The 23814-nt window shown below is 37.8% G+C and overlaps 1 long non-coding RNA gene across 2 annotated transcripts in view; it reads right to left on the reverse strand.

Annotated features, from left to right (window-relative positions):
* Positions 1-941: 941 nt before the first annotated feature.
* Positions 942-23814, reverse strand: part of LOC110349778 (uncharacterized) — a 35330-nt gene continuing 12457 nt past the window's right edge. For both annotated transcript variants that reach the window (XR_015439303.1, XR_002396023.2), the window contains exon 3: positions 942-22120. This is a non-coding gene — a long non-coding RNA (uncharacterized LOC110349778). The remainder of the gene's footprint in view (positions 22121-23814) is intronic.

Here is a 23814-nt window from a genome sequence, read left to right on the forward strand (position 1 = left end):
CTTCTCAGCTGACAGCAGCTGGAAAGCAGAGAGAAAGGAAGCAGCAGGGGCCCATATCCCCTCCAAGGGCATGCCCTCAATGATCCACTTCCTTCCTGTAGGCCAAGGCTGCACCACTTCCCAGTGGCATCACAGGCTGGCAAGTAACCTTTTGAGCACATGGCCTCTGCCAGACATTTAAGATCTAAACCATAACAGTATTTTATCCAACAACAGCAGATTATGCATTTTCTCAAGTACATAAGCAATAGTCTCAAAAAAAAAAATCTGCTAGACCACAAACCAAGTCTCAATAAATTTAAAAGAACAGAAATAATACAAAGTATGTTCTCTGATCACAAGGTAATTAAATTGAAAATTAATAACATGAAATTTAGGGAACTCACAAATATGGACATTAAACAATACACAATACATAACAATAGTAATCCATAATTAATGGGACAAAGAAGAAATTAAAAGAGAATCAGAAAATATTTCAAGATGAATAAAAATGAAGACACAACATGCCAAAAATATGGGATGCAGCAAAAACATACTAAGAAAGAAGATTTCAAATCAATATTCTAACCTCAATACCTTAAAACACCTGAAAAACAAAATCTAAAGAACAGAAGCAGAGAAATAATAAAGATTAGAGCAGATATTAATAAAATAGGAGATAGAAAAATCATAGGGAAAAAAACAATGAAACCAAACAAAAGAGCAACAAAATTAACAAATCTTCAGTAAAACTGATGAGTAAACCAGGAAAGCTCATTTTACTAGAATTAGAAAAGAAAAGGTCATCACTGATGATCTTATAGAAATAAAGACTATAAGAGAATGAGGACTGTAAAGAATAATGAAATAAAGACTTTGAGAATATTATAAATGATAGTATATTAAATTATATAACTTAGATAAAAATGGAAAGTTTTTAGAAAGACACAAACTACCAAAAATGATTCAAGAGGAAATAGAAAATCTGAGACCTACAATAAACAGATAAACAAGTAATCAAAAACTACCCACAGTAAAAAGCTTAACTCCATATATATATTTACCCCTAAATTCTATCAAATATTTAAAGAACAATGAATATCAACTCTTTCCAAATTCTTCCAAAACATAAACGACAAGTTCATTTTATGAGACCAGTATTACTCTGGTCCTAAATCCAAGACAGTGTAAGACAAGAATATTGCACACTAATATTTCATATGAATACAGACACAAAATCCGCCACAAAATACTGGCAGCCCAAACCCAGCAACACATAAAAAGAATTATACATCATAATCAAATACAATTTGTCCCATGAACTCAAGGTTGTTTATGAAAATTTTGCAAAAAAAGGACACCAAAAACATCCATATTGGAAAAGAAGTAAAATTATTTCTATTCACAGATGAGATCAACTTATATGTTGAAAAGCCCACTGAATCAGTTTTTAAACCTATTAGAACTAATAAACAAGTTCAGCAAGGTTGCAGGATATAATAATAATAAAATTAATTTTATTTCTACATACTTGCAAGAACAACGCAAGATGAAATGAATAAAACAATTCATTCAAAAGCATCAAAAATTTTGAAATAAATTTGACAAAAGAAGTCTAAAACTTATACTCTGAAATGAGCAAAGCATTACTGAAAGAAATTGAGATGTATAAATAAATAGAAAGCATTCTAAGATCATAAAGTGAGGAAAGTTAGTATCATAAGGTGGCAATATTCCCCAAATGGATTTATAAAATCAACACAATCCCTAGCAGCCAATTTCTGTATAGAAAATGACAAGCTGATTCTAAAATCTATGTAAAACTACAAGGACACAGTATAGTCAAAACAACCTTGATAAAGAGGAACAAAATAGGAGGATTCATACTACAAAGAAAGAGCAATCAAGACAATGTGGTAAAAGCATAAAAACAGTCATATACATAAGTAGAATAAAATTAAGAGTGCAGGAATAAACCTTTGCATATTTGGGCAACTGATTTTCAGCATGGATATCAAGATCATCAATGGAGAAAAAAATCTAATCTGTTCAACAAAAGGTACTGGGACAACTGAACAGTCACATGTAAAAGAATAAAGTTGGACCTTTGCCTCACCCCACATACATAAATTAACTAAAAATGAATCAAAGGTTTATAAACAAATGCTAAAACTCTTAGAACAAAACATAGAGATAAATATTCATAACTGTGAGTCTGGCATTGACTTCTTAAGTATTGGCAACAAAATAAAAAATAGATAAATTGGGCTTCAAAAAATAAAACCTTTGATGTTTCAAAGAAACTATAAAGACAGTGAAAAAGACAGGCCACATATCAAGGAGAAAAATTTCATACTGTTATATAGGGAATATATATCTAGAACACATAAAGGATAATTACAACTCAAAAATAAAAGATCCCTCGATTTTTAACATAAGCAAATAATTTCCATAGATATTTCTCCAATTTCATACAAATGGCCAATAAGCACATAAAAAGATGTTTAACATCATTAATCACTGAAGTAATTCAAGCCAAAACCACAAAGAATATCACTTTTCATCCTCTAAGTTGACATGAATCAAAAGATGAAATAATAACAAGTGTTAGTTCGGATGGGGGAAATTGTAACCCTAATACACTGCTAACAAGAATGTAAAATGGGTATCTGCTTTGAAAAAGTCTGACAGTTCATCAAAAAATTAAAAACAGTTACCATATGACAATTCCACTCCTAACGTATACACCAAAAGAAAATGAAAACACATCCACTCAAAAACCTGTAGATGAATGTGGATAGCAGCATTAGTTGTAGTAACCAAAGGTAGAAACTGCCCAAATGTCCCTCAATGGATGAAGAGATAAGCCAAATGTAGGGCGCCTATATAGTAGCATATTATTTGGCCATAAGAAGGAAGAAGAATTGATCTATGCTAACTATAGATAACATCTGCAAACCTTATGTTAACTGAAAGAAGCAAGTCACAAAAGACAAAAGGTGATATAATTTAAATGATATAAACCAGTAAAATTATAGAGGCAGAAAGTAAACTAGTGCTTGCTATGAGCTGGAAGTGGGGGGCAATGGGCAGATAGAGGGGTTTGAAGAAAGAATTAAAAGATACAATGTCTTTTGGAGATGATGAAATATTATAAAATTGTGGTGTTGGTTGCATATATTTGTGAATATACTAAAAACCATTTAATTGTCCTCTTAAATAGAAGTATATGATCTATGAATTACATCTTAATAAAAAGCCGTATGAATTTATGAGTAAATAAATATATCTGACTGTACTTTTGCACACTATGGAACATGGCTGGTCCCAGCAAAGCCTCACATCATTTCAGATGCTTCCTGAGTAATGGTCAGGATGAAAACTGTAAAGACTATGTAGACTATAGGCCTGTAGACCTACTTCCACCCTAACAATTCCTGAGAATGATGCTTCTTTTTCTTTCCCTTAATGGCAACCCCAAGCCAGGTGGCTTAGTTCACCCTCTAGGTGGCAGCTCAGCCAATATGGAAGGTAAGGGTTTAAACCTAATTCTGATCCAGTCATCTGGACTCTCGTGCTGGATTTTCAGTCTTAGACTAAAAGGATAATGATCACTTGGTTGAGCATACTGGTTGCTAAGTTCCTTAACACTAGCCCCTATGTGCCAAAATGGGAACTAATGGGTCACTATAAGGTTTGTTAAAATCCCCTTGTCTGTTTTGGACATGAACTTTCCATACAAATGTGTAGATTCATCAGGGGATTACTGGAATAATGAAAAAGTTGTATCTCCTAGAATGGGCCACACCAATTTGGTGGAGGTGTATACTAACCAAAATCTCCAAAAGCTGAGGGGGGGAGACAACTTAGAATTTGGTAGGTAGAGGCAAAGGAGGAATATGGATCATCTTTGTCCTTCAGGACTGCCCCTGAGAAATCTTATCCACTAAGAAATACTACCCTGGAGTAGCTTTCCCAAACTGTTGTAATCACCCCAAATTTTACTGACTGCTAGATCTGGTATTTTCCCCCTGCTCAAGTCAGTCACCATTCCCCCTTGACTTTACTGAGAATTTTATCAGACAACAGGGATGGCTGTAGCTCCTGCGTCTCCCACACAAAACACCCACACCACTGCCAGATGTCTACCGCACATTCCCATAGTCGATGAGGAGTCCTTCTTTGTGGCAGACAAATGACACCCACTCAGTGCCACGGACAAATAAGAAAGGTTGGATTCATGGGCCTCAGACAGTGCCTCAAAAGAAGACTGAAATTGATTATTTGAACCAACTCAGAACTTCCTGAGACTGAAAAACTGCATTAAAGGCATCTTCCTCCTGTGATCCCAAACTGATAAGAATTCCAAGGTAAGGGCCCCTAAAATTGTAAACAATGCATTCTTTCCAGGGATACTGTATATAGAAGCGAGAATGAACTTGCCTCCCTTCTGAAAACATGGTGACTCATATCATAACAGGGACATGGGGAGGAAGGAGGTTATAAGAATTGCTCAGGTGTTTAAGGAAATGAAATAGTCGACCATGTAGCACTCAGATGACAGTGAAGACTTCTAATGAGCTTATCCTTGATCACTGAGGGCAGCCTTGTAGAGTTTCTAATCTATTAATTACTTATGCTTCCCTAACAGTCAGTTACTCCTATGATAGAAATCAACCAATTAGAAAAGGGAGTACAAAACCTGACCTGACTTAAGCTGAACTGTTCGACACCTTGGCTCTGGAAGCCTTTCAGGGCAGCAACTCACTGGCAAGGGCTGTCGTAGATGGAAGAACTGCCTAGGTGTCCTCTGCAGGCCCCAGCAAAGTGCAGGCAAACACTAATACATCCTGCTGCACCTGGTTAAATGCCTTGGGCCAAGGAGACAGCTGAATGTGGAAAGGACAGTACTACCTGGCTTCCTGTGGCAGATCACGGTGATTCATGGGATAAGTTCTGCTTCTTAAGTCTGAGACCCTTGAAATCTTGCTGGGGTCGACACTGCAGCTTTTCTTATCCTGCTGCTTAGAGTCCTACTGATAATACATTAAGTATTGAATGAGATAAATTGAGCAGATTTGGACCCGATCTGTTTTGGTCAGATTAATAGGGGCAGATGCAATGGTATTGATGGCTAAATTTGCCAGAAGCCAGGGTGGTTTAAAAACAAGGAGTGAGTATTTTTAGAAAACAATGTTCTATGGGTCTCTTCTGTTTCTGCACTTGAGTTTCTTTGTTCCATGGCGTTTGTTTAGCACAACTTTGGAAAATAAAGATAGTGTCTCCTTTTGGTATACAAGGTTTATGGTCCAGTGTAATAAGGATAATGTCTCCCTCAAGGACAAAATGCAGGCATGTTTACTGCATATTATAAAAGATTCAGGTTCCCTAAACTCAAGCTTCTTCTACAGTGCAACCTACTGCATGTGTAGGTGTCACCTGGCCCTCTTCATGCTGCCCTGGGGACATTAGGGATCAGGGAACCAGTGCAAATTCTGGGTATTGCTATTGCTATTCCTAATAAAATCTTTTGTTTCTGACCCAAAAGTCTCATTCCTTCCACCAAAGTTTATGAAACTATGGTAGGTTAACTTATTTACAGTTAACAGTTTGTTTACAGCCCTTTATAGTTCTTGACTATGTCCGCAATCTACTTGTCTTTATCTACTTCATTCCACCTATGTGGAGTAAATGAATGATTTTACTCATATATTTCAAACATGAAAAACACCCCAAAATATACATGTCCACATGTCACCTCCATGCTTCTTGTGAGATATATAGTTCCAATAAAGGTTATTAAATATATGATGAAATACAGTCCACTGGATCATCTACAACTATATTTACCCAAATAAATCCGTGACATAACAGATCTATTCATTTCAGCTATCATGAAACCTTCCTTAATACTCACAGCTAAATGAACTGTGGCTTGATCTTTATTAACCTCTAAAACTGCCAAAAAATAATTCATTAATGGTGAGCATAGTTCACCTTCTGCAAATCAAAAATTCTCATTTTTTCTGTTCTCATCTTTTTCTCTCCCCCTTCTATGCACACACACATACACACACACACTTTAGCAGTGAAAAAATTTTCTTACATTCTTAAGATTCTCTGATTATTTAAAAAATCAAAACTGGTGTTTGGATCGTGAGTTAAAAGTTTATTAGAATAGCTGCAACAATAACTTAAGAGAATATATATTTATCTCTACAAAACAAATCACCTGGAAAGTAAAAACAGATTTCTTTATTCTATATGCTGTACATAATCTCCTCCTAAGATAAAAATATTGACTTCTACACTTTACAGAAAAATTAGAAAAGCAACGTTTTCCATTATAAGTACTTCTTTAACCTTTATTTTAAAAAGCAATTATCATTGGATCCAGTGGATGTAGAAAGATAATTCCCCTCCAGTTAGCATCGTTCAGCTCACATCCAGTACAAAATGGGCTGAGACAGAAAAGGCTGGGCTGGGGCCAGCCTGAAGACACCTGAAGGAAAATGGAGTGGGAAGGGCAGGTAACTCTGAGATGAGTTCCTTCCCTCCATAGTGAACCTCTGCATCACTCTGGGGACCATAAGAACTGCTGTTAGGCTGAATTCCATCTGTTCAGAATAGAATCAACTAGGATTCTCCTTGCTCACTGTCAACCTTTCAGGGCCTCAAGGTGAGAGGTGGAATATCACTACTGCCAAGTCACATTGCTCCCAAAAGCAGCCCACATGCCTTTGGACATTCACGAGTCTGGCCTCTGCTCCCCTTCCTATCCCTTTTGTCCCCTACTTTCTGAGTTAAGAACCTGTGAGCTGTTCAGAAGAGGCAAACAAACAAGGACACTCTCTTGCCCTCCATCCCAGAAGAGCTGAAATCACCCCCATAAGTGTCCCAAGGGGGCTCTGTGTCCTCTCTAATTAACATTTACCAGACTGTTTGAAACTTTCAACTGAAGGGTGCTAGGTGGTGATTTCATAGCTTATCGCACCCTCCTTAGCTTATAAATCATCTTAGAATTCTCACAAGATCAAAGTTTCTCACAAAATCTAGGGTACCAGGCAACTGACCTTAAAAATAACTAGTTCTCTTTTCAAATATCTCTAATTCTAGGATCTGCTGGGAAGATACACAATGAAAATTCTAAGGCAAAGTTGTACTCGTGATTCAGAATTTGTTAAGAGTGGTATCATTCACATGTGGCAAATCAGTTTCCCAATTTAGGCCCTACAAATCCTTGTCATCTTTCTCTCTGTTCCCTTATTTCTATTTGGACCATTCTCATTTCCATCAGCTATACTGGCTCAGAAATAAAACATATACTGTGATTTGGCTTTTCAGTTCCACCTTTAGGACAACTGTTCTTATGGTGACACTTAGCAGTGAAGGTAGTTTTCTTGAACTTGCTAATTTTACTCATGTCCATAAGGGTACCTGTGATCTCATCATTTCTACACCAGTAGTTTAGCTGCGAGAAAACTAGTCCCCACTTCAGCAAGTGAATCACGAGCCCCAGGACCTGCCTCATTCTATTGCAGTAACATCACACCTCACCCCTCCTGGAACTTGATTACAAATAAGGATTCAGGGCTGGGGATTTAGCTCAGTGGTTCTGGCACCTGCCTGCAAGCATAAGGCCCCGAGTTCGATCCCTGGTACCAAAACAAAACAAAACTAATGAATAAGGACTCAAAGAGGACTGAGGCTTTAGATAGGTGTTAAGTTGAAGAATGGGAAAAAAGGTGAAAGTCTGAAGCTCCCCAAACTTGTAGGAATCCAAGAAAACCAAGCTAAAGAGCAAAGAAAAGAAAAAGTTATTTTAGGTCTCTGACCTCTGGTTGGAAGTCCTCAGCTGCTGTCATTGACCAAAGAAAAAATCTTGGGACAATCTAACACGGATCAAATTCATTTTACATCCAGTGACTACTCAAGTTCTAGGTTAGCCATGGCCTGAATGACAAAGTACCTTCAATAAATGCAGTACACTAGCCCACAAGAACATTTTTAAAGTTTCCATAAGAATGACTTATTTCCTTCCTACCTTACCCAGCTTTCTTGCATTTGAAACTGTAACCTCATGAATGAACAACCATGAATACTTATTTTTTTAACACATTCATATTATGGAAGTGGCCACATTTGTTGATTTCTTAAATAAAGCTGATATTCCCTCTCCATTACTGCATGGTAAGCCCTTGGGCTTGATTCAGACAAGAATGCTGTGTTGCACTGCCCCCAAAAACATCCGTTGATTTTTTGTTTCCTACAGTCACCATAAACCCCCATTCTAGAAAAACCTGCTTTGTGGTCCTGAAGGAGCTGTTATTGTTCAGAATATTTTACAGGTAAGTGAAACCTGCAAATTCTTCTTCCTTGATTTTATAATTTGTCATTGGGAGCTTCCATTTATATTTATTCTTCCACTTTGAGCACCTGAGTACTTACAGGATCTGCAAAAGTACATGTTGAAATATGCAAATAGTGTATGGTGTGGAAGTGTCAGATGCATGGAAATTAAATCAAATACAGAGGGAAGAAAAGAAACAGAGTGCATTAAAGCTAACTTTATGGCCCCAAGCTGTAGATAAATTGTGGTCTGTGGTAGTTAAACAACAGCTGTTCGAATTTAAAATAAAATTAGGATAAGGATCCCCAGAAGATAACACTTCTTGAAGTAACAACATTTACCTAAACGCATCTGTTAGCAAACTGCACTGACAAGAGCATAGATGCAAAGTTTATTCTCATTTTTCCACTATTTCCATTTCCATGGGGTAGCAATTCTTACTGAGTGCAAGGTGTGTTTCCTTTCCTTCCATGGCCAGGCAGGTGACTTCCTGTTCCTGCTGCGTGGGGCCCACTGAGGCCACGGGATGTGAACAGGAAAACCACAGGTGACTCCGGTGACATGTGCAGCAGGGCCACCACTCCTCACTGGGGTCCATTCATCCTAGCTCAGTCATCCCCACACTCTGAGTGAACAGCAGTTCTTTAAGAGCTTTACACCCAATAAAACTTAAACTTTTATATATTTTTCTTCATTTATTGCCCAAGAATTTCATTGCAGACATATAGGAAACCTCCCAGCTGGGATTCCTGAGTGGCAACTGCTGTTCCCCTAAACACTTCAAACCTGTCTGTGCTCAAATTCAGGCTGATCTCTCTCTCTCTCTTCCTCCCTCCCTCCCTCCCGGTTTGCTCCATCTTCCTTTTCTTGTGCTTTTGGTCTCTGTCCCTGTAGCATCTTCACCATCACACTCACCGGGTGCACGCTGTGGATATGTGATGGTTTATATGCCTAAAAATGAATCTCTCCTCCTACATAGTCTTTAGGAAATAAAATTTGCCCAGGCTGAGATGCATAACTTTTTAAACAATTTATACTCTGAAATATATTAATTTATATACTTTAAGAATATTTTAAAAATCAACTTTAAACAGAAAAATTTCTCACAAACCTGTATGTACAGAGACATAAAATCTGCATGTAGAAGCAGCCTTCTAGTATGCCCTAGTGCCCCAAAAAATCTTAATGGAGGGTTTTCAAATGCAAATTGAATTTTGCATTTTTAATAAACCAAAAAATGAATTAATACAAAGATTTTTGTTATTAAATAAAAGTCAACTTTAAAATAACTGTAGATATCTGTCAGTGAATTGAAATATTATAATTTGGATTTTGTTAGTGTTTTACTTTCAATAAAAAAATTTTCAGTTAATAATTGTATTTCTTGCTCTTTAAAATATAAATTAACTTTCTTTTGAACAAGAGCAAGGTTGATCTGACAATAGCAGATTAGGCAACTTAATTGAAAATGTAATCTGCAAGGAAGCTTAAATAATAAGATAAACATCTCTCTGTTTAGTTAAATGACTAAAGAAACAATCTGTAAAACGTACATCCTCACAAAAATCAGCACTCTAAAACATAGCAGCCTATTCAAAATTTTGCCAAAAATGTGAAAGCAAACAAGATGTCCTTCAGCAGGTGAATGGATAAACTGCACATTCAGACAATGGAATATTGTGTGGTGTTAAAAAGGAATGAGCTATCAAGCCGGGAACACCTACAGGAAACTTGAATACATGTTATTAAGTGGATGAAGACAATACAAAAATTGTATGTACTGTGTGTTTCCCACTACATGACATTCTGGAAAAGGCAAAACTATAGAGACAGGGAAGAGATCAGTGTTGCAGGGGTTGGCAGGGAAGAAGGCACACAGAAGAGTGGAGGGCAGCGAAACCACCCTCTGTGACACAATAAGAGGGTGGAAATGATCAGCATGTATTATGTGCATTGAAACCCAATTATTTTGCAAAATTAATAGGCTCTAATAATAAACAAGAACAGAAAAAGCCTGTTGAGAATAAAAAGTTATGTGATACAATAATGAAGGAAACACATCATTACACATTTGTCCAGGCTTACGGGATGTAAAATACCACAAGTGAACCCTAATGTGAAATATGGACCTGGGGTGATGATGATATCTAAACGTAGGGTCATCGAGTGTAACAACTACATCACTTGGAGGGAGAAGTCAGTTGTGGATAAGGCTGTGCATGTGTGGAAGCTGAGGTTCATGGGAAACCTCTCTCCCTTCCACTCAATACTTTTATATATATATATATATTTTTTTTTTAAAGAAACAACATGTAGTAAACACACAACTGGATCTAATGTAAATAAGAAATGTTACTGATTTTTATATATTCAGTAATTATGAACCTATCTAAAATTCCATTGTGACTGTAATGTAGTTTAGATTTAAATGCATCCTCCACATAAGTAGTAGCTAAACAAATGAATAAATAAAAATTGGCATTATGTAGAAAATCAAGTGAACTTGGTCACTACTAAAAAATATAGTGTTTAATTCACTAAAGGAATGTAATTGTCCTTTACAGTGATAAGAAGATTAATAAAAATCAGTACAGTTTATGTTAAAAATATAAATGTACTTAATTAATCACAGCAGAAAGAGGGGGGACCTGTCTCTTGCTGGGAGAAAAATGCTGCTACTTTGTAAATCAGTCAGGCATCATAGGCAACAAGGTTAGAGAACTGAGGGAGCACAGAGAAAAACATAGAGGAGACCTAGACTGACTACAGTCTCTGCCAGGATACTTTGACCAGTGGCTTCCATAGCTTCTTCCTTTCTTGAGACCCCCCTCACCAACTTCTGCATAATTTTGCTTTTCAGTCTCTGTCTGTTTCATTGTTTTCAAATTTTCTTGCAGGAACACATGCGGGCCTTTACCAACCAGACAGTCAGCAAAATGGTCATGGCCAGCTACCAACCCCTCGCTACTGATGCTGGCTCCACCTAACAAGACCACACCCCGGCAGTCTAAAACCCCCACCTAACAACACCCCTTTGCCAGCAGGAAGCAGCTACAGAAAAAGAGACCTTTGCCCCTATTCCATAATAACAAGAGTCTGGAATGATAGAGTTCTCTGCCAGACAAAATGGCCCCAACAGTCCTACATTCTAAAATGGCTCCCATTCCTAAAATGGTTCCCACTTACAGAAATGAGCCATTTCAGAAAAGTGAAACCTACCCCCTCTAGAGAAGCAAAACCTAACTTGTTGCTCCACCCTGCTACCCATGTGATCTTCCCCTTCCAATCACCTGGCTTTCCCTTCCTCAACTCTCATGATACTCTCCCCACTGCACTGCCCTATGTAACCCCAGTTAGTCTCTCTCGTCTCTCTCCTCTCTCCTCTCCCCCCCCCTTCTCTCTCCTCTCTCTCTCGCCATTATTAGAGGCAGCCTGGCATCTCCTTCCCCAGTAAACCAGTAAAGACCTGCCTTGGGTGAAGAAAGAAGGAAAGAAAGAAAGAAAGAAAGAAAGAAGGAAAGAAAGAAAGAAAGAAGGAAGGAAGGAAGGAAGGAAGGAATAAATATAATGTTTAGAAATAATTTTCTTATGGATAAATTATACTTACGAGAGATAAGACAAAAATGTCTTAAATCTAAAATTTTAAGACAAAAATGTCTGTTTTAAAGGTATCTGTAATTTGTATATTAGAAAATATAAGCTTTATTCAAAATTTTAAACACTCTCCAGGAATGCCTGTTTAAATAGCATTAGAAAAAACAAAAATTTGTGCATCAAAACATAAATTTAAAAAAGAAACCATAAATCAGGAAGAGATGCATGTAACCTAAAGGCTTCCTACCTGAAATACTGAAAGAACCTGTACATATCAATTTTTTAAAAAGCAGCCACCCCAAAATCAAAGTATGTGAACAGAAAATTCACCAAAGAAATTCAAGTGACTAAAAACATTTTGTAAATTTAACTTCAAGAATAATTACAGAGATGCAAATGAAAACCATTAGATCCCATGCCCATCAGATTGATTACAGTTTCTAGTTCTGGTGACATATTGTTTTGGCAAGTATGTGAAGGGATAAGTGATCTCATTCATACCCAGCTGATCAGAGTATAAAGAGGCATATTCGACTTGGAGAAAATTTCCGGATATGAGCAGCAAAATTGAAACTACTTATAAGCTATGCCTCAGCAACTCCAAACCTAGAGAAATTCTTGTCCATGTGCACAAGGATACACATTCAAGGCTGTGCACAAAGTACTGCTAAGTGACAGAAAACTGAATGCATGCCAGAAGCTCCTTCCAGAATACAATATATAAAGAAACTGTGCTGTACTCCTAAAAAATGTAAAATATCAGTTAAAGCACACAAACTAATACCTTCAGGTTCTGTGTGCATGCATTCAACCAACTGAAGACTAAAATTGCTCAAAAAAATTTGCATCTGTACTGAACATGTATCATCTTGTCATCATTCCCTGAATAATATAGTTGAACGGCTTATTTACACTGTATTTGCACTGCATTGGGTATCATGTTAGTTTTCAATTGCTATAACAAATACTTTAGCTGAATCAAATTAAAAGAGTAAAGGTTTGTTTTGGCTTATAGTTTCAGAGCTTCCTTGAACCCGTACAGAAACAGCACATTGCGGTGGGAACACATGGCAGAGGAAGATGTTGACCTCCTGGCAGCCAGGAAGCAATGACAGAGAGAGGAAAGAAGAAGCTGGTTTCCATCTCCCCTTTGAGGGAGTTCCCTCAATGCCCTGACTTCCTTCTACTGGAGGAAGCTCTTAAAAGTCCCATTGTCTTACAATAACATCACAAGCAATAGCCAAGCCTTTAACACATGGGCCTCTGAGGGAACACTCAAGATCCAAATTATGACAGATATTGTGCTCTAGAGATGATTTAAAGTATAAGAATGATGTGCAAAGTTTTGTGTAAATACGATGGTACTTTATATAAGGAACTTGAGCATCCATAGATTGATTGACTGATTGATTGATGATACTGGGGATTGAACCCAGGGGCTTCACACTGAGCTACATCCCCAGACCTTTTAAAATTTATTTTGAGAAAAGATCCACTGATTTGCCCAGGGTGGGCTCAACTTGTGACTTGGAATTCTGCTACCTCAGCTTCCGAGAGTGGGATTAGAGGCATGCTCCACCACACCCTGCTGCATCCACAGCAGGAGTATCCATGGGGGTCCTAGAGTCATTTCCCTTCTACTGGCAAGGTACAACTGCACACACCCCCAAACAGATAAATACATGAATAAACCTCCAGAACATAGTACTGGAGAAAAAGCAAGTTGGAAAGACAAGTGAAGTCTGACAATATTTATGGAGAGTTTAAAATACATGTAAAAGAGCACTATGAGTTATTTATTAGTATTAATGTTGCTTATGTTGTTTTATAGATGTAGTTATGTTCTTATACTGCTTATAACAATATGTTTTAGCAAGATATATGGGGATGGTGGACAGCAAATTCAGGAGACTACTGATCTCAGCCAGAGAGGGAGGAGAGCAGACCAAGGGTTTAGGAGCTTTAATAGAACCTAAAATGATTTTTTAAGCTATATGGTGAGTACCTGAGGGCTCTATTTTTTTTTTTTTTTTTTTTTTTTTTTTTGGTACCAGGGATTGAACTCGGGTCCTTGAGCTTGCACAGCAGGTGGCAAAACCACTGAGCTAAATGCCCGGGCCACCTTAGGGCTCTATTATTATTTTAAAATTTTGTTTTAAAAATCTCAGGATTAAAAATAAAAATTCCATCTGCCCAACAGCTACTAACAGCCCTTCCAGTTTTCCACTAACATATAGAAATGAAGACAAATAAAAAGCCAATATTCAAAACAATGTCTGTGGAGTTAGTTGCTGGGGCTGTCATAACAAAACTCCGCAGACCACCTAGCTTAAACTACAGAACTTTACTCCCCTACAGCTCTGGGGGCTAAAGGTCTGAGATCAAGGTGCTGGTAAGGTGGTTCCTTTTGAGGTCTCTCACTTTGCCTTGCAGACGGCTGCTTCCTCCCTGGGCTGGCTCCTCACTTTCCCTTGGTACATACTGGTGTATCTGGGTGGGTCCACATTTCCTCTTACAAAGGCCCCAGTCATCTCAGATTAGGGTCCACCCATATGGCCTAATTTAGCCTTAATGACCTCTTAATGACTCTTATGTCCAAATACAGTAACAGTCTAAGGTATTGGGTATTCGGACCTCAATATACGAGTTTTTTGAAAGGTGGGGACAAAATTCAGTCCATAACAATGGTGAGATCTAAAATCAGTAGACAAAAATGAAACAAGGACAACAGGGACAATATGCAAATAATCAATCAATAGTTCACCTATTTTTCATCTCACAAAAGAAGTAGCTCTCCTCTTCCCCCACCCCCAAATGGAGTGGGAAAATAATGCCCCTCCCACTACCAACTTACCTGAGAACTAACATCCAGCCATACTACCTCATATCAAAGGCGAATACCAAGCCATTTTAGAAAATTGTCTTGTGTTACCTGAAATAGATAACTTTTTGTATTCTTCTGAGACTTCAAGGTAATGATCTTGCTTACCTAATTGTGTAATATTTTTCTCTAAGCTTCTTGATGGAAGTAGGATTTTATTCCACCCTCCAAGTATAATCCATTCTCACCTCATGAAGCACAGGAAAAATTCCACTTCCCAGAATGCACTGTATCTTATAAAGACTACACCTCTCATTGAAGATGATATCAGAAAATGGAAAGACATCCCTTGCTCCTGGGTAGGAAGAATCAACATAGTGAAAATGGCCATACTTCCAAAAATGCTATATAGATTCAGTGCAATCCCAATTGAAATTCCAACAGCATACTTCATGGACCTTGAGAAAACAATCCAAAAATTCATTTGGAACAAGAAGAGACCCAGAAGAGCAAAAGCAATTCTAGGCAACAGAGACATGACAGGGGGTATCACAATCCCCAACTTGAAACTATACTACACAGCTACTGTGGTAAAAGCAGCATGGTACTGGCAAAGAAACAGACCTGAGGATCAGTGGAACAGATTAGAAGATGCAGAAACAACTCCAGACACACTCAGCCACCTCATCTTTGATAAAGGAGCCAAACAACCCTCACTGGAGGAAAGATAGCCTCTTTAATAAATGGTGTTGGAAAAATTGGGTTTCAACTTGCGAAAGATTTAAACCAGACCTATATCTCTCACCATGCACTAAACTAAAATCAAAATGGATTAAAGTTCTAAATATTAAAACAGAAACCCTGAACCGGCTGGAACAGAGGAGAGGTAGAACTCTTGAAGACATTGGTATAAGAAAAGATTTTATGAACAAATCCTCAGTTGCCCATGAACTAGCACAAACAATCAACAAGTGGGATCTCTTCTTATTAAAAAGCTTCTGGGCCGGGGATATAGCTCAGTGGTTTCGCCGCTTGCTCCGCAAGTGCAGGGACCCAAGTTCGATCTCCGGTACCAAAAAAAAAAAAAGCTTCTGCACAGCAAGAGAAACCAACAACAGTATGAAGAGACAACCCACAATGTGGGAAAAAATTTTCACCTGCTATTCCTCAGACAAAGATCTACTATCTAGAATCTATAAAGAACTTAAAAAAATAGATCCCCCGAATTTAAAGACTCGTTCCAAAAATGGGCTTCTGAAATGAACAGGCATTTCTCAGACAAAGAAGTAGAAATAGCAAATACACATATGAAAGAATGTTCAACATCACTGGTCATTGGAGAGATGCAAATGAAAACAACGCTGAGATTCCACCTCACTCCAGAAAGAATGGCTGCTATCATGAAATCAACCAATAACAAAGGGAAAGAGGAACACTGCTCCAGTGCTGGTGGGAGTGCAGACTGGTGCAACCACTGTAGACATCAGTATGGAGATACCTCAAAGAACTAGGACTGGAAGTCCCATTTGACCCAGCTATTCCCCTGCTGGGTATCTTCCCCAAAGAAATAAAAGAATCATACCACAGTGATATATGTGCGCCCATGTTCACAGCAGCAGAGTTTATAATAGCTAAAACTTGGAAGCAGCCCAAATGCCCATCAACTGGAGACTGGATAAAGAAAATGTGGGGTTTTTTTTACAAAATGGACTACTTGGCCATAAAAAATGAGAAATTAGAGACATTTATAGCTAAATGGATGCACATTGAGGCAATACTCTTAAGTGAAATAAATAGGACACACATGTATAAATACCGAATAGTTTCTCTGGTGTGAGAAACTGAAAGTGTAAATAAGGACTAAAATGTATAATAGATAATGTGAAATAGGAAGAAAAGGGGCAAAGGGGAAGGAAGTGGGAGGGGTAGGGGAAAGGAAAGAAGGGAATGGAATTAATATGAGAAAATGAAAAAATGGAAACAAAGTCTTTGTAAATAGGGAGGGATGGAGGGGTTGAAGGGAGGGGAGGGGAATGGGGAAAAAATAAGAACCAAGAGAAATTATGTAAAGGTGCAAATTTCCAACGATGAATATCATTATATTGCATACCTAAAATGTACCAATAAAATTAATAAACTCAAGAAAAAAAAACTACACCTCTCAGTATCCAATGTACCTCTCAACTGCCTGTGCCATTTTTATTTTGGTTTTTCAGTTATGTTCCCTAAATGGATGTATAAAGTACAAAGGCAATGGAGTAAAAATCCAACTATCTTCAAATTTCTTGCCTTTAAACCCTAAATGCCACAATATTGTAGAACACTGTTTACATAAGATTAAGATGGGGAACAGGGGGATAACCTTGAATTTATACCAAACCAATGGGTATAAATTTTCTATTGCTATAAATAAAAAGCAATAGAATCTTTTGTCATAAGACAACTTATTGGTCTTTACAAATTAAACAAAATCATAACTTAGCTTTTTCAATACACATTTCAAACTTCCAGGAAAAAAATTGCTACCCAAGAAAAGTTTTTTCAAATTAATCTGGCAGCCAGTGAACAGAGCTTTGCCCTAAAGCACTTTACCCAGCAACTTCTGTTTTTCTTCTGATGCTTTTAATTTCCCAGCATCACAAATGCTTCCTAAACCTCATTCTTTCACTATTCTAAATTCTTGACTTCTTTGATGAGCACTTAAAACAATAAATAACACTGTTCTGTGCTCACATTTGCTAACAATGACCAAACTTTTCAGAGGGCTCAGACAAAAAGCTTTTTTTTTTGCCCTCTACAAAAGCTGACCTACTGAGCCCAACATACAGGCTATTTTCACTGCCAGATTTCTTGGTTATTGATTACTTTTCTTTATCTTTTAAAACTTATATTGAGAAATCTAAGTGTTGTTTTATGTAATTAGTAAAAACTAATAAACTCCTCTGGGATATATTTTATCTGACACAAATTTCTATTATCATCTATCTAAGACTTGAGACTATTTCTACTTAGTTATGATTTTAAAACAATACATGCAATGGTACTTGTCAGATTTAAATTCCAAAGGAATAAAATCCACTCTGCCTGGTTTAGCAGAAGCAGCTTAATGCAAGTTTTAAATGGGTTACTGGATGGCTGGGAAGGCTGAGAAAATGTCTTCTAGAACAGACTTCAGAAATGACACTCAAAATCACAAAATCTAGACACCAAAGAAGCCTCTTCTGAATTTGGAAACCTCCTGCCAAGCAAGGTACCTACTGTCTCCTGAACCTCACTATCATAACCCATCAGGAAGATGCTAGGATCTCTCCCAACAGAATGGGCCCTATCTACCCTCCAACTCTGCAGCTCAATGCCTGTCAAGACTTCTACTGATACCGCAGAAGAATGAAGTTCCTACCCACCCCTGCTTGCTCAAAAAAAAACAAGCAGCAGACAGCCTGTGCCTCATATCCGCCTTCCAAATCTTATAGGAAATATGAGATGCATCTAATTTTTCTACTTTTTTAGAACTTAAATTATACTTAGAACCTCAGATAATAGTAATTCTGAAAATGTATAAGGCTGCACACTTGAAAAAGGTCGGAAATTATACAGAACATCAGTCTGTCATATTCACAATAATACAATCTGATCATATTCTTCAATGCACAGAGAAAAAACTAGGGGCATTACCATAACTCTAATGGTCCACTGAAACATCTGGGGAGCTTTCTGCAACTGCAGATAAATTATAAAAATATTAACCATTAATATTTGATTTCATACTATGTGCCTACCAATATTCTGTGTGCCTTATCGGCATCTTAACAACCCTGAAGTGTGTACTACTTTTATCCTTAATTTACAAATAAAAGAACTGTAGCATAAGGAGGTAAAATAATTTCCTCAGGGCTACTTACTACTACATGATGAAACCAAGATTCTAACTTGGCGAATCCTACCCGGAGAACGCTTCTTTTCTGAACATTTCATTCAGTAGATCTAAGCAAAAACTATGCTTTTCTTAACCTCTGCAGGGTAATTCTCTTGAACACCAGAATTCATACCCAGAATTTTCTAATTTTTTTTTTTTTGTACCGGGGATCAAACTCAGGTCCTTGTGCTTGCAAGGCAGGTGCCGGAACCACCGAGCTAAATCCCCGGCCCCAGAATCTTCTAATTTTAAGCAATTACTATGCATCAGTTTTATACTCAGAAAAGTGATCTAAAAGTTATAGTATATATAATTCTGTATATGCAATCACTGCCTTGCAGGTAGTAGACATATTACAGAAGAGCCAAAGGAAATTACGATACAACAAAGTGGTACAAGAGACTGTCTCTGTAAGGTGGGAATGGGAATGTTTCACTGTCTTCTACTTTTTGTGTTTTCCTCATGTTCTTTGATGCGCATGACTTACTTCATGTCCACGTGTGGTCAAGTTCCATCTATCGCTTACAGATGGTTCATGTTAGTATGCGAGCCTTAAAGATGCTATCTCTTTTACTGCTTCTGTCATGCTTCTTTCCCTTCCCAAAGTACCTTTATAATGTAAAATTTTAAAGCCAGAAAGGTATCTCAAAATGTCCTAATCTGTTAGTGAGGTTATGAAAAGAAAAACAAAATATTTACCTTGTAATTGTTTTGTTTTTATTTTATACATTAAAGACTTTAAAACAGTAATCTGAGATGTCCTCTCTGAACATATACAAAGTATAATTGAAACATTGGATGAATGTTTAAATTTTTAAAAATTTATTACAGTAAAAGATACGTCCCATTAACCTCCTTCAAAATATTCCCCATCATTTCAAACACACTATCCCATCGTTCTTGCCACTTTATGAAGCAGTTCTGGAAATGCTTTTGTGTCATTATTTGTGCTGTTCTGACTGTCTCAATGTCCTGAATCAATTCAAAATGTTTACCTTTCATGACCATTTTGACTTTAGAGAAGAGCCAGAAGTCACATGGTGCCAGATCTAGTAAATAAGGTGGATGAGAACACACCGTAATGTTTTTACATGCCTACTTTTCTCCTGGATGACACTTGGCCCAGCATTCACTGTATTTGTGATCACACTTCCTAAAGATCCTTGGCATGGTTTATATTTAGATTCCCCCCGGCCAAAGCCTCATGCACTCATAGTTGGGGGTTTTGGGAGATGACTGGATCGTGGTGTGTGATACTGGATTAATTTACTGATGAGTTTACACCTGGCTGTGATGTTGGGAGGTGAAGCCTGGTGGAAGAAGTGGGTCACAGTGGGCGTGGCCTGGAAAGGTACATTTCTGTCCTCCTCCCTTGATCCCTCTCTGCTTACTGCCTGCCAGGCCATGAATTTTTTCTCCTCTGCTATGCCACAGTCCCTTGGAGCCAACCGGCGATGTAGTGAAACCTCTACAAACTGTGAGCCACAATAAACCTCTCCTGCTTTAACTTGGGGCTGTTGCATAGTTTATCCAAGCAATGAGAAAGGTAATAAGATAGGAAAGGTGACTTCCAGAACTGCTTCAGAAAGTGGCAAGAAGGATGAGATAAGTGTGCTCAAAGTTGGGGAGAGTATTATGAGGTGAATGAATAGCAATGTGTCTTTTACTATAATAAACATTTTAAATTTAAACACTCACCATATATTTGATCACCCTTTGTACATCCATACCTGTCGATCACACTTTACCCTTCTAAATTCCTTCCCTTCCCATCTGCCTCCTTTCCCTCCTGTCTTCAGGCTATAGGAGAGGCAGCCAGGCTGTAAGCATAGTAGTCTTCCCAGGACCACAGCTCCCCAAGCTGGCATCTCACACTGTCCCTGGGGCGGTCCAGACCCTCCACCTGCAACCTGACCACACACTTGGCTTCTGTCACTTCCCTAAGCCTCGCTGAGCAACCCTAATCCATCATCCAAACAAACATTAATATTTTACCTCAGTTATCAAGTGTGCCCGTTCAAACTTTTATCTAAAACATTCTTTATCATCTTTTCATTAAGTTCTCAAGAGCTAATGGTTTCTGAGTTCCCCGGGTAAGGATGATGTTCTGAATAATGAAAGCTCATTATTTCTCCACAGAATGCTTGTTAATTCAAATGATGATATTAAAACTATAGTAGCCTTTAGCGCTGGGGTGATTTCTAGCATACTTTATCATGTATCAATATATACTCTGTTTGTCAAAACTGCCCAGGGCTGGGGCTGACATTCTCTCTGGAGGAGTATAGTGCTTCAAAAGGCACTGAATACACCAAGGTGACAAGTTGCAGAGTTTGCGCCTCTAGGAAATGGAAAGATGAAACTCGAAGTGCCAGTGTCTCCCTTGATTTACTTATTAGTATTCATAAAGAGATAGTGCCTCCTCTTTCTATTCCTCACAGGTCTCCCTTTCCAGTGGAATAAAAGGAAATCAATATTTTGAGAAGGAAACTCACATGGGGAACTTCTACATACATGAACATTAGTTATTTCCACTTAACTGATCTCAAAATAATCTGCACAAGCAGAGATGGATTTTGTTACTGCTTAGACACACACATGCGGACATTCAGACTGCACACAATCAGTGCTTAAGTGTTTATGATATTCTCGCCCCAAAAAGTTTACTCTCAGCTTATTTTTAACAGAAGATTATTGGGTTCATTGAGTTTTGGATCTCTTTAAATACTTTTCACTGTATCTCATCCTACTTTTTATGACCAAGCAAATTTCCACAGTTGCTACCCTGTAGTAAGCCTCTGAAAGTGCCCTCTTCTCTACTTTCAATAGCAGGATGCTTCAAATATTGTGAAATCCACATTCTTCCTCTTCTTTACCTTTTGATTAAAAGGTTATAGGTGACTGAGAACCCACAAGAAGGCTACGCCGCCACAGCCAGCTCAGCCTATCACCTATCTGACCTGCAGTGCCCCGGTCAGGGGACCAACTGCCCGTTTCCTTCCTCTCATATTCACTCTCTGCCTTCCTGATATTGCGATGCTTTGCACAGAAATATAAACTGCTTCCCTCTGGCAGCTTTTCAGATGTTTCTGTGTGCCCTGCATTTTTGATGCACATGAAATTCCAATATCCCAGCAGGTCTCCAAGGAAAGGGCAGCATTTCCCAAACTAGGTATTTTATCTCACTGAAGTAGTCTCAAATCTGAAGAATCTTCTCTGTGCCTGCCTCCAGAACCTGGGAGGAATTGTAATTTTGAAAACCAAGCCATTCTCTAAGTTGCTTGAAGCTGCAAGGTCAATACACGGGAGCACTGGCGTGTGCTACAACATGCATTTCTGTACCATTGTCTCTTAATTGTCTCTCTTGTGGAAGACTAGCTTGCCTCCTGCCCACAGGCTCTCACAAACCAGGATGGTGAACTTTTTGCATCACAGTTGTACTTTCAGCACAGTAACTCTGTAAAAAAAAAAGACTCTACAAGCATTACTATAATTAAATTAATTATACCATTCAATAGTTTCTGCATTTTCCATTAATCAGAGTAGGCAACAGAATGATGCTTATTTAAAAGAAATAAAAGTCACTGTTAATCCAATAAATGAATGATAAGGAGAATCTAAGCTAATTTATTATAAAAGAATAAATGCATCCCTAGAATATTTCAGTCATTGGGTCAATGTAAGAAAAATGTGGTTTAAGAAAAATATGTAGGTCATTTCCCATTGCATCTGGGTTTTAAATATTCTGACCTAATATCAAACTACCACCCAAAACATCTTCAGGGCATACATGCATCCCAATTTTCAGTTCAGAAAATATGGTCATCAAATATGCATGGAACTACCTGAAACTCCTCCCGAAATCTCAAAGGGGCTGCAGTCCTAATAGGGGCTGGTTAAAGCAGACTTGGAAGAAACTGCTTAGTTGATCATTTCATTTGGTCTAGAAGCCTAATAAGCATCCTTGTCATGCTTTAGATCTGAGATGTCCCCCAAAGCCTCACGTGTTTGGAAGGCAATTAGATCAGGGAGGTGGCATACTCATCAATGGGTTAGCCCACTCATGCACTCATAGCTGACTTGCTCTTAGGAGGTGGGGTCTGGTTAGAGGAAGGTCACTCGGGATGTCTCCTGGCAGAGTACATCTCCCTTCCCATCTCCTCTTTTCTCTCTCTGCTTCCTGGATATCATAATGTGAGCAGGTTCACTTCTCAGGAGACCCTTCCACCAGGCTTGCCTTGGAGACAGCTGATTACAGACTGAAACATCTGAAAAACCATGAGCCAAAATAAACCTCTTCTCCATTAGGTTACGGGTGTCAGGTGTTTTTTCCCAGCAATGAAGAAAATGACTAAGATGATCCTCTTCCATACAAGATCCAAGAAGCAGAAGCTATATTAATTTTGTTCACTATTTCAGAACACATATTTACCAATCCAATCTTTTAAAAGCTTAGGTTTTCTCAGAAGAAGGTAACTTTGGAAGAAATTAAAACATAAAATATTTGGAAATTAACTTCCTGGCATCAAAGTATTGAGTGAGTTTTCATGAGCCAATGATTCATACTGTAATTAAGAAAAAGGGAAGATAAGTAACCAAAGTAAGGAACTATCCTAGATACATTCCATTTTTATGCAATAAAAAATCAATTTGATCAGTCCCCTGAAAAAAGTATATATAACTGAATGCTGTACATTCAGCTACTCAGAATATGTTGTGTTAACTATTACAGATAAATCTATTTGAATGTAGGATGGCCAGTTGAAGTTATAGGCTTTCCTGATAAGGTGAAAGAAAGTCTTTGCCGATCCCTATCTAATAAAAGTATTTTTCATGACCCATAGATTATCATTAAAGAAGGAAAATATTTACTCTTCTTTTCACAATTTGTAGCTGTTTAGGCTGCTATCTATAGCACAGAGAGGAGACCAACAAAGTTTTTAAAGAATAAAAGAATACATTTTGGGGGATTTATGTGCCACACAGTCACTGTTGCACACCTACTCAATTCTGCTGTTATAGTACAAAAGTAGTCAATATTATAGACAATAAGTAAATGAATGAGCTAGTTTGTGTTCCAATAAAACTTTATTTATACAAATAAATTAAAAAACTGGGATGCAGCCCAGTGCAGAACCCTAGCCTAGCATG

The sequence above is a fragment of the Heterocephalus glaber genome, unplaced genomic scaffold (assembly GCF_053883595.1).
Source record: "Heterocephalus glaber isolate CG9 unplaced genomic scaffold, H.glaber_assembly_v1.0 deba00001472, whole genome shotgun sequence".
Taxonomy (NCBI): Eukaryota; Metazoa; Chordata; class Mammalia; order Rodentia; family Bathyergidae; genus Heterocephalus; species Heterocephalus glaber.